At 44.0% G+C, this 11448-nt stretch overlaps 1 long non-coding RNA gene across 1 annotated transcript in view; it reads right to left on the bottom strand.

The window, feature by feature from the left end:
- Positions 1–4656: 4656 nt before the first annotated feature.
- The window catches only part of LOC138303938 (uncharacterized), a 41759-nt gene continuing 34967 nt past the window's right edge, over positions 4657–11448 (bottom strand). Inside the window, exon 3 of the long non-coding RNA XR_011205471.1 lies at positions 4657–4930. This is a non-coding gene — a long non-coding RNA (uncharacterized lncRNA). The remainder of the gene's footprint in view (positions 4931–11448) is intronic.

The raw sequence follows: 11448 nt of genomic DNA, 5'->3' as shown, positions 1-11448 counted from the left end.
AAAAAGACAAGAAACTCCCGAGGACAGCGGACCTGCTCCAAAAAGACTGCAACTTTGTTTCAAGGAGCAGCTTTAAAGAACCCTGCAACTCCCCGCAAGAAGCGTGAGACTTGCAACACTGCACCCGGCGACCCCGACTCGGCTGGTGGAGAACCAACACCTCAGGGAGGACCCCCGGACTACTCTACGACTGTGAGTACCAAAACCTGTCCCCCCTGAACCCCCACAGCGCCGCCTGCAGAGGGAATCCCGAGGCTTCCCCTGACCGCGACTCTCTGAAACCTAAGTCCCGACGCCTGGAAAAGACCCTGCACCCGCAGCCCCCAGGACCTGAAGGACCGGACTTTCACTGCAGAAGTGACCCCCAGGAGTCCCTCTCCCTTGCCCAAGTGGAGGTTTCCCAGAGGAAGCCCCCCCTTGCCTGCCTGCAGCGCTGAAGAGATCCCTTGATCTCTCATTGACTTCCATTGCAAACCCGACGCTTGTTCTAACACTTCACCCGGCCGCCCCCGCGCCGCTGAGGGTGAAATTTCTGTGTGGGCTTGTGTCCCCCCCGGTGCCCTACAAAACCCCCCTGGTCTGCCCTCCGAAGACGCGGGTACTTACCTGCAAGCAGACCGGAACCGGGGCACCCCCTGCTCTCCATTGAAGCCTATGCGTTTTGGGCACCACTTTGAACTCTGCACCTGACCGGCCCTGAGCTGCTGGTGTGGTGACTTTGGGGTTGCTCTGAACCCCCAACGGTGGGCTACCTTGGACCAAGAACTGAACCCTGTAAGTGTCTTACTTACCTGGTAAAACTAACCAAAACTTACCTCCCCCAGGAACTGTGAAAATTGCACTAAGTGTCCACTTTTTAAATAGCTATTTGTGAATAACTTGAAAAGTATACATGCAATTGAAATGATTCAAAGTTCCTAATGTACTTACCTGCAATACCTTTCAAACAAGATATTACATGTTAAATTTGAACCTGTGGTTCTTAAAATAAACTAAGAAAAGATATTTTTCTATAACAAAACCTATTGGCTGGATTTGTCTCTGAGTGTGTGTACCTCATTTATTGTCTATGTGTATGTACAACAAATGCTTAACACTACTCCTTGGATAAGCCTACTGCTCGACCACACTACCACAAAATAGAGCATTAGTATTATCTATTTTTACCACTATTTTACCTCTAAGGGGAACCCTTGGACTCTGTGCATGCTATTCCTTACTTTGAAATAGCACATACAGAGCCAACTTCCTACATACCCCCAAAAGAAATATGTGAAGGGAAATGATGTTTGTGTCCCAACTGACCAATAAACAAAGTCTCAGTGTCCACTCAATGATGCTATTAGGGATCCACTAAGTCTTCAATAAGCTAGGTGTTAGACCCCATTTGGGGGAGGGATGCACAAAACAAATAGGCACTACTGGACCACAACTATGTAGAGGTTGTTTGCCACTAGTGTCCTAGGGTCGATCCTACTATGGCTCTGCAATCAGGGCCAAGTACAACCGTTTCAGAACTTGACTCTAATGGAAACAAGGGTGAGCGGTCACAGGTTTAATAAACACTGTCACTTTAATGCACATCCCAGTGCTTGTCTTAAGGAAAAAAGGCAGACCTTTTAATTTCACAGCAGCACTCAATACTATGCAGTTCTTCCAGCAGGAGTCTTTTGTAGGCCATAAACAACTTACCCCCATTCTCCGTGCTCTTTCCCACCTGGGTCACACTAGTTTGTTCTGCCCCCCCCGCAAAACTGTGGTAGGAGCATGATACATCTCATGTACAGATTAGGTTTTCCTACAAGTCTAATACACAATCAGTCACTGTTTATTCAGGTTCTTATCTGCAGTGTCATAGAGGGCAGCGAATCAGTCTTTAGAACTTCACGCTTTCTTCAGCATGAGTTTAGTCAGTCCTCAGGCAGAGAGCCAAAGAAGATGCACCTTATGTAGGCTAGTACACAGGACGTGGCAGATGCATCCCATTTAGGTCAAGGCAGATACAACCTGACCTGGGCCAATACACACAGCAAGGCAAATGTGACCAAACCAGCGCAAGTGCATATGGCAAGTTAAATACGGCTTCCCCTTGGGCTCATGTGCCGATCCATGCAGTCTTTAGCGGTTCTCATTGGGAACCATGGAGAGATTGTGAGACACACTGCAGCACAGGTTGCTCCTGGCTTCACTCTCCAAATTTCAGTGTCTAAGCTCCACCCTCAATCCTCATCAATTTAAGCTATGCACTTTATCTGAGGAGCTGTCTTCATCCTCTGTCCTGTGCGAGATAAACCAGGGGCATACAAAATGAATCTCACTGGTTTCAGTATTCAGACTCGTGCACTTAAAGACCTAATGCTATACATGTGCTACGTGTATATTAGTAGGTCTGTGTGTGCACACACACTAAACATACAGACTTTCAGTGCAAGGTCCTGGGTTTTCACATAACAGCTGAATTTTATGCAAGATGGCCTAAATGGCCAGTCATTGACACACACAAAAAGGTCTGGTAAACTATATGAAATCACAAAACACTGTATGCTGCTTCCATCACCACCTGATGTGCTAAACTCAATACAGAGAAAGTAGTCCTGGCTCCACTCTTAAGGTACACTTTGCATACCACTCTAGGTCATAAGACAGGTCCTCTGCCTTGCACAGTTAGGGACAGGCGTAAGTCTTTGCACACAGAACAGATTAACCAAAAATAAAAGAGGGGATAACAGATACTATGTAGTTAGGGATTCAATGCTGGAGTACATGCCCCATGTATGAGTCTTTCCCAACCCAACGCCGGTCTTGGTCTTTGTCATCCTGGTATGGGCGTGCTACTTGTTATGAGGTAGGCAGTACAGCTTCCTTTTCTTCAAAAGCAGTAAACAGCAATAAAACCCAGTCCTGTTTATAGAAAAATGCCTCCATGGGTAAGTGTGCGGAAACTCTTGCCAGTGCCAAGGTGAAATACGAGAACCAGCTGGACTGGAAAAATATGCTGCTTTGGTGGCACCAGCAGGCACACACTTTGTTAAAATACAAACACTTCTCCAATTAAGATAGTTTTGATTTAGGCTTTCTGTGTCTTCCATAGGACATAACTCACTCTTCATGTGGTGTCCCAGTCACCTGCAAGATGCTACACAGGGAAATGTCAGTTCAGACACATGGGTGAATATAGAGGCCTCTGTCATGGGAGATTGTGTAGATGTTCCAGTAGAGGACTAGAAGGCAGACTCCCCTCGATTGTGGCCAAATATATCTTCTGCATAAAGTGAACCTTACACTGCATCTTCCCACATCTTGGATGTCTTCACAGGGTGACATGTGACCTTGGCCCTTAGAAGCCAGGGTTACACCAACTAAAACTCTGAATATAATCACAAAGGAGGACACTGGTATCCATACCGGCACCTTTCCTGACTTTCTGGAAAACCATGCATCAAAGGAACTCCCTTTTTGGTGAAGACAGCCAAATTCTGGAACACTTTCACATTAGACAGAAGTACAACCCATGACTACTTTGAATTCCAGCAGGTAATAAAGACCTAACAATCCTAGACAGATTCCCTGATAATTAACATATTAAATTAAAGCTTGAAGGCATGCATCTTCTTTCTGTCTCACTCTTCTATGACTCCACGCATAAGCACCACTCCAAGTTTACTGCAAAATGATTGAACAACTCCTTCCAACCTCAAACACAATATCCATCGCTTATCATACCAATCAGGGCGAATTACAGCTCCACACTCTACTAACTAGGCACAACAGGCTGAGTGACCTTTTAACCATCCACAAATGGCACACAAGTGCAACTCTATCAATATTACAGTATCCTTTTTTACTCCACGGGGACGCAGAGCTACAGGTTGTTCTTGACAAACCAAACCTCACGCATGACACCAAATGCTTCCCTTGTAAGACATTCTATAAACCCACACCATGTCATCCGTTCATAGCAAATCGGGTAGCAGCTTTCACAGCCATGAAGTGCTTCAGCCTCATCAGGGGTAAGAAGTGCTTTAAAAATGCTACAATGCTATACAAGATAACTTCCTAAAACAGAGCAAAATAAAATGACGAATGTAAAAAACCTAACTACAATCATCTGCAGCCAACCTTAGTTTATCCATAACCAAGAACGAATCGGTCCTAATTATCCTCAACTCTGAGTGACAACACACTTTGTCAACATCTTCTGCCCAGCCAAGCCTGGAGCTTATTGTCATTTGAGAATTCTATTTTTTTGCTTTCAGAGTCCTTAAAGCTGTGTAGGACCAGCCAGTCTTCAATCCGTGTTATGAGCTTGAAGTTTTGATCAGAGCAATTTGTCAGAGGTGGCACAGAAACATCTAACTTTTGTCATGGGTTTGACAGGCATCATATTCACCAGCTGTGATTGAAGAGTGGCGAGCTCAAGGTTCTTCCATGGTCTGGCAAAGATCATCTTTTTTACGAGAATGAAGTTGATGGAGGTTGGAGACTAAGTCAAATTGAATGATGTGGTGGCCTCTCTAGATGAGGACGTTATTTGCTGTCAAGGAAATGTGCACTGTCAGGGGGAAGATGGCTTCGCGGGTGCGCCTGACAATAGACAAGGGACCAGAGAGCAGTTGGAGGAAGTTCAGAGCTTCTCAGTTCATAAGAAGGGCTCTGGTTTATAGAAGCTGGAAGAGGATAACCAATGGATAAATAAAGAGTCACATACTGCAGATGAAACCATTCAGAGGTTGATGTGGTGGAGGAGTTCTTTAATAAAGGCTCATAATATACTTGCACTCCTCTTGTTAGCAGGACGGTGTCAGTCTCTGGCGTTACAAGAGCTGGCTCGATGCTTAACAGGTGCCTCCCTTTTGAAATCCTCCGAGACTGTCCATGCGACACAGTGTTAAAAGGAGATCTAGGAGAAGGTGTTAGTGAGGAAGGAGACCTGAAATGACAGAAGAAAATACATAAGAGTTTCCAAATGTGAATTAAAATCAGCCTGTTTTACTATGTAGATTTTAACCTTAGTTCTTAGAACATTTAGAATTCCTTACTAAAAATGAAGGCGTCTCACTATGTGAATCAACTGATGCTAAATTTGTGAGAAATCTAACATAGCATTGAAGAAGCAACCACAAGTTTAGACTGCAATATGATAATGGTGTTAGAATAATAGCAATAGCACACAATAGCTTGCATCTTCCTCAGCTTAGAACTGCGTTCATTAATTTCATCTTGGCATGTCTAGTTTCCTAGGTGGAAGTAATAATAAGCATTTACAATGCAATCAGTCTCACCTTTGGGACCTTATAAGGCTTTAGTAATGCAGCATATTGTGCAGTTCTGGGGCTTTCAGGGTGCAGAGTCGCTGATAAGCAAGATTCTATGTCAGGACCGGAGGCTTCATATTATGCTTATCTCTCTTTACTGCAAACAAACAGCAGCTAATTAAAACACTTAAAACAAAAAAACTACATTTCCCATGAAACCTGTAGTCCATAATATACCCAATCACAGGCCTGCTCCATGTATATCTAAGTCTGCAAACATAGTCCTTCCTCTTTCTTTGCTGCTCGCAACCATAAGATAAGTGGTTCCTCCTTCGTAATTTTTAATTCTAATATAGTGATTTGTGCCGTTGATTTATATATTTAATATTGGCAGCGGGAGCGGGGCTTCTACCGCTTCGTGGTGCTTTTTACACTCTCAGCACTGCGCGTGCGATCACGATTTTAGAGGCCAAATTGCTCTGAATGGTGGTCACGGTGTAGCGCTCGAAGGGGGTTTTCCCTTTTGAGCTTTACGACCGCTCGAGGAAGCGCTAGCCCCAGGGGTCCTTTTCAGACGAAATACTAGCTTCAGAGTCTCTCCGACTCCGAGACCACGACTGCTGGTCAAGAGGACTAGTCCTCTCTTTATTTCTAGCATCGCGCATGCGTCTTTCCTTCGATCCTCGTTTAGGTGTGGTCGATCGGAGGAAACACAGCACGCTAACTCGTTTTGCTAGCACAGTGCCAGTCGAAGTCTATTTTTAGCCCCAGAACGCCCGACGGGGTGAATAATCGGGAGTACGGCTCTGCCTTGAGGTATAGCAGGAGCTCCCTCCACATTCTAGCCTGCAATAAATAATTTAAATAATTGAAATATATTCTATATATATTTGATTGACTCTCTGGAGTTTTTTCCTGCTGGACACTGGTGCCCCATTGAACTCCTTCACTCATCCTCAAACAAAATATGGCATACTACGCCGAAGAGGATGAATATGAACAGGATCTTCCTGAAAAAGCTGAAGAACAGCACATAGAGGAGAGATTAGTGGAAGCCTTGGATTACCATGTCCAAGATTCCGTGAATCAGGCTCTTATTAAGGCTTTAAAGCCCTTTACTAAATCACTGACTAGATTTGGGCAACGTGAACTGCAAGGACGTTCACTACCTGACACTGGTTCCCAACCGGGCCAGAATATGAATATGGGTTTTCCCAGGCGAGCGTCAAAAGGACTAGCCCCATCCGCAGAGATCCTAGCACATATGGCTGCGTCCGTTTTACAAGACCACGGATATGGTTCTCTTCAGGCCCCAGAGATCCCAGAAACCGGTCTAGAAGCCACTATCCTTCCGGAGGCAATCCTTCATCACATTCGTTATCTTCTGATTCTGATCATGGTGTATCTTATCCAGGTTTTCTCCTTCATAAAAAGTTGGGTATTGTCAAGTATTTGAAAGCATATGAAGAATGTACGCGTTTACATCGTAGAGATAGTCAGGGACAATTGCTCATTTCTTTGCAGAAACCTTTTGGCCCAGTTTCAGTGGCTACCTTGGCCAGATGGATTATTGGGGAGGCTGGAATAGACGTATCTATGTTTGGACCTCACTCAGTTTGTGGTGCTATGACTTCTAAGGCCTTGTCAGTAGGTTCTCGTTTGGACAATATAATGAGAGCAGCTGATTGGTCCTCATAATCCACATTTAACGTTTTTTATCACAAACCAATTGTTGATGTTTCTGCAGTGGTAAATCAGCTTTGAACTAGCATAATACGAAGACTCCGGTCCTGACATAGAATAAAAAATGTTCTTGCTTACGCATCAAGAATTTTTAATTCTATTAAGGACACGGAGGCGAGGATTATCCCACTCAGCAACTAATGATGATCTTATTTTTGCTATAACGTTTGACAATGCTATGAATATTTTGTAGATTTGTATGCCCTCCTACTTTATTGAACTATTTTATAAAATTGTTATAAAGGTTTGGATATTATTGCACATTTCCTTATTTACTTCAGGTGCGGATAACAAAACTTCCTGATTATGATAGATTCATAAAAAGAAGAAGAAGTTGGTTTCTTCAGAATAGAAGACTGCCGATGTTTCTGGTGGATTTCGGTGGGACAAAGATTCCAAGTTCCTGGGAGTCAAGTATTGTTGGTTTTTGATTGCAAAGAAAGAGGAAGGACTATGTTTGCAGACTTAGATATACATGGAGCAGGCATGTGATTGGGTATATTATGGACTACAGGTTTCATGGGAAATGTAGTTTTTTGTTTTAAGTGTTTTAATTGGCTGCGGTTTGTTTGCAGTAAAGAGAGAGATAAGCATAATCCTCGCTTCCGTGTCCTTAATAAAATGGAAAAATTTTGATGAGTAAGCTAGAAATTTTTTATTCTTTCACGCTTATGTGCAACACTGCTGTCACACTACATTTACAGCACATTTCCAAACCTCACACCTCCCATAAAAGTCTTATAACAAGCAACGCCGTTTTCAATCACACACTCCAAAGGGTGTCTTCGAAACACTGAAAACCAGAGCAAGCTGAGAATCTGTCAAGGGCATAAGTGTTAAATCTAGGTTACAATATATTTAAAAACTTCACAAAAGAACAGGATTGCTGTAGTAACAAGGCACATAGCTTTTTTTTTTGTACCAGACACCTCAACGCCATTCCTACAGCGCAGGGAAAGGGGTGCACATTTAGAGCGCTGGCTACACAAAATAAGATACTATCTTATCTTGTCCAAATACTCTTCTTCCAAAGAGAGATGGTTGCAGAAGAAATATGCCCAGTTCTAGTGTGGAAAAAAGAGGTTGCTGAGATCAGAACCAGGTTTCAGTCCCCTGATGTAAGAGGACCCCCTTTGAAGCCACACTAAACAACGAATTACCGAGATCTTAGCAAACAGCAATGTGACTCGAACAACATTTGAGCTTATAAAAAAACTCCATCTGGCAACATTTAAAAATCAAGCAATGAAACAGCATCAGACATGCTGCAAAGGGTATCCGGACAGCTGCTGACTCAGGAGTTGGAGTCTCTGCCCAGCTCAACATCCTATGATTTTGGGCAATTCACTTAAAATACAAGCAACGATCTCAGAAAGGTGATGGGGGCGGGGTGATGGGGTGGGGAGACATGGCACAGGGCGAGCAGGCTACCACGAGCAGAAAACAACACATGAAGGTGAAAATGAAATCAGGTGCATCGTTAAAAGGCCTACGGCCTCCAAAGTAAAACAATAATTAAACCTGCGATGGTCACAAAACAAACAAGTCAGGCAGAAGGGTGGAAAGTTTTGGAATGCACAGCAAATGTGACCAGATAAGATTTACAATCCCGTTTACAGCATAGCTCGGAAAGACTCCTCTCCAGTGCTCCAGATGAAAGATCAAAGTAGTCCCTGAACACATCTTAAAATGGTGAGCAGTGTATTTGGATAGTAGTTTAGTCCGATCTCCTGGGAGGAGACAAAAAAAGGATAAAGGTGGGACAAAGAGTGAGATAACTCAAGCAAGCAGGGATTTATAAAAGTGTTAGAAATGGGGTCTCTGGTTGGCAGTCAGGTTACCCCATGTCCAAGCAAGGACCTTCACTCTAGTCAGGGTAAAGGAGAATCACCCTCAGCTAACCCCCGCTGACCCCCTTGGTAGCTTGGCATGAGCAAGCAGGCTTAACTTCAGAGTCTAAGTGTAAAGTATTTGTACCAACACACACAGTAACTCAGTGAAAACACTACAAAATGACACAACACAGGTTTGGAAAAATAGGAAATATTTATCTAAATAAAAACATGTCCAAAACACCAAAATTCCAACATATACAATTCAAGTTATTAATTTTAAAAGCAAAAGAGTCCTAAATCCTTTAGTAAACAGTAAAAACACTGTTCGCGTTAAAAAGTACCTGGGTAGCGTCAAAATAACACGCACAGGCAAGTGTGCATTGAAAAAGGTTAGCGATACGCCTATTTCTCATCCACAAGCGAGACCGTGAATCGTTTCTCCGGTATGGTTGGCATGTGTCGTTTTCCTTCCCACAGGGGAGCGATGCGTCGATCCAGGCAGCACTCGGGTCCGGGCAGGCATTGCATCGTTTTTCTGCACCCAGCAAGGTTTGCTTCGAAAATCCTGCCACACGGCTCAGCCAAACCGCGCTATGTGGGTTGCGATGTTATCAGCATCCGTCAGCGGGTGTTGCGGCTCGTTTCTCCAGCTGCGTGTGTCGATCTTCCAGCAGCAGTGCCGGTCGAGTGTTGATTTCTGCCGCGAAGCGGGCGGCACGTCGTTGTTCAGCCGGTTCTTGGAAGGTGCATCGATATTTTCCCTGCACGGCAATCTGTGTGTGGATTTTCAATCCTGGTCTGCGAGCTTCACCTGTCAAGGCCCCAGGATCTGGATAAGGCACCACTTGGCAAGACAGGAGTCTCAGCAAAGAGTCCAGGTGCTGGCAGGGGAAGTCTTTGATGGCCCTGAGACTTCAACAACAGGAGTCAAGCTCAGGACAAGCTCTTGGAGATTTCTTCACAAGCAGGAATGCACAACAAAGTCCAGTCTTTGTCCCCTTTCACCAGGCAGAAGCAGCAACTGCAGGACAGCTCCACAAAGCAGTGTCACAGGCAGGGCAGCACTTTTCAGCTCTTCAGCTCTTCTCTAGGCAGAGGTTCCTCTTGATTTCCAGAAGTGATCTAAAGTCTGTGGTTTGGGGTGGTCTTCTTATACTCATTTTGGCCTTTGAAGTAGGCTTACTTCAAACTAATGTCTCTCTTGTTTGTGATATCCTGCCTTGCCCAGGCACACACCAGGCGACTGGAGACTGCATTGTGTGAGGGCAGGCACAGCCCTTTCAGGTGTAAGGGACCACTCCCCCTTTCCCTCCTAGCACAGATGGCTCATCAGGATATGAAGGCTACACCCCAGCTCCCTTTGAGTCACTGTCTAGAGAGAGGTGCAAACAGCTCAACTGTCAAACTGACCCAGACAGGGAATCCACAAACAGGCAGAGTCACAGAATGGTTTAAGGAAGAAAATGCTCACTTTCTAAAAGTGGCATTTTCAAACACACAATCGTAAAACCATCTTTACTAAAAGATGTATTTCTAAATTGTGAGCTCAGAGACCCCAAACTCCACATGTCTGTCTGCTCCCAAAGGGAATCTACACTTTAATCATATTTAAAGGAAGCCCCCATGTTAACCTATGAGAGAGATAGGCCTTGCAACAGTGAAAACCGAATTTGGCAATATTTCTCTATCAGGACATATAAAACACATTAGTATATGTATATACCGTATACTGTAAACATACACTGCAATTGGGCTAGCTAGGGCTTACCTTAGGGGTGTTTTACATGTAAGAAAAGGGAAGGTTTAGGCCTGGCAAGTGGGTACACTTGCCAAGCCGAATTTGGCAGTCGAAAACTGCACACAGAGACACTGCGCTGGCAGGTCTGAGCCATGTTTACAGAGCTACTATTGTGGGTGGCACAACCAGTGCTGCAAGTCCACTAGTAGCCTTTGATTTACAGGCCCTGGGCACTTCTAGTGTACTGTACTAAGGACTTAATAGTAAATCATATATTCCAATGATGGATAAACCTATCAAGAATACAAGTCGCACAGAGAGCATATGCACTTTAGCACTGGTTAGCAGTGGTAAAGTGCTCAGACTTCAAAAGCCAACAACAACAGGTCAGAAAAAATAGGAGGCAGGAGGCAAATAGATTGGGGATGACCTGGCATAACGAAAAAAGTTCAACAAAAGGGCACTGGCATACATAAATCACAATCAGAATGACTGGGTGGAGCTGAACCTCACAATTCACCTACGACAGGTCGATAAGCAACAGCACAAGCGCTGTCTAGGTTCAACCTAAAAAGGGCTCTCTAGCTATTTGTGTGTGTGTGTGTATATATATATCTGTTGTTCCTAGCCAGGCCTCACAAAATACTAGAAGCATCGTTTTTCAATAGAAACAAAGTCTGCCAAAAGAAAATATGATTTTAGCCCTCCTAAAATGTGGTACCTACTGCACTATAAATAGTTTGCATTCAACATGAAAAGAAAACAAAACTCCCAAATTTTCAGAAGGGAATGGGTATAGCTTTAGGATCCAAAGTTTTCAGAAAACACATTGATAAAAACTTTCTGAAAGAAATGTCTAGACAAATCTACGAATAAA

Source organism: Pleurodeles waltl, chromosome 7 (assembly GCF_031143425.1).
Source record: "Pleurodeles waltl isolate 20211129_DDA chromosome 7, aPleWal1.hap1.20221129, whole genome shotgun sequence".
Taxonomy (NCBI): domain Eukaryota; kingdom Metazoa; phylum Chordata; class Amphibia; order Caudata; family Salamandridae; genus Pleurodeles; species Pleurodeles waltl.
The sequence above is the reverse complement of the archived record's forward strand: the minus strand, read 5'-3'. Positions and strand labels throughout refer to the sequence as shown.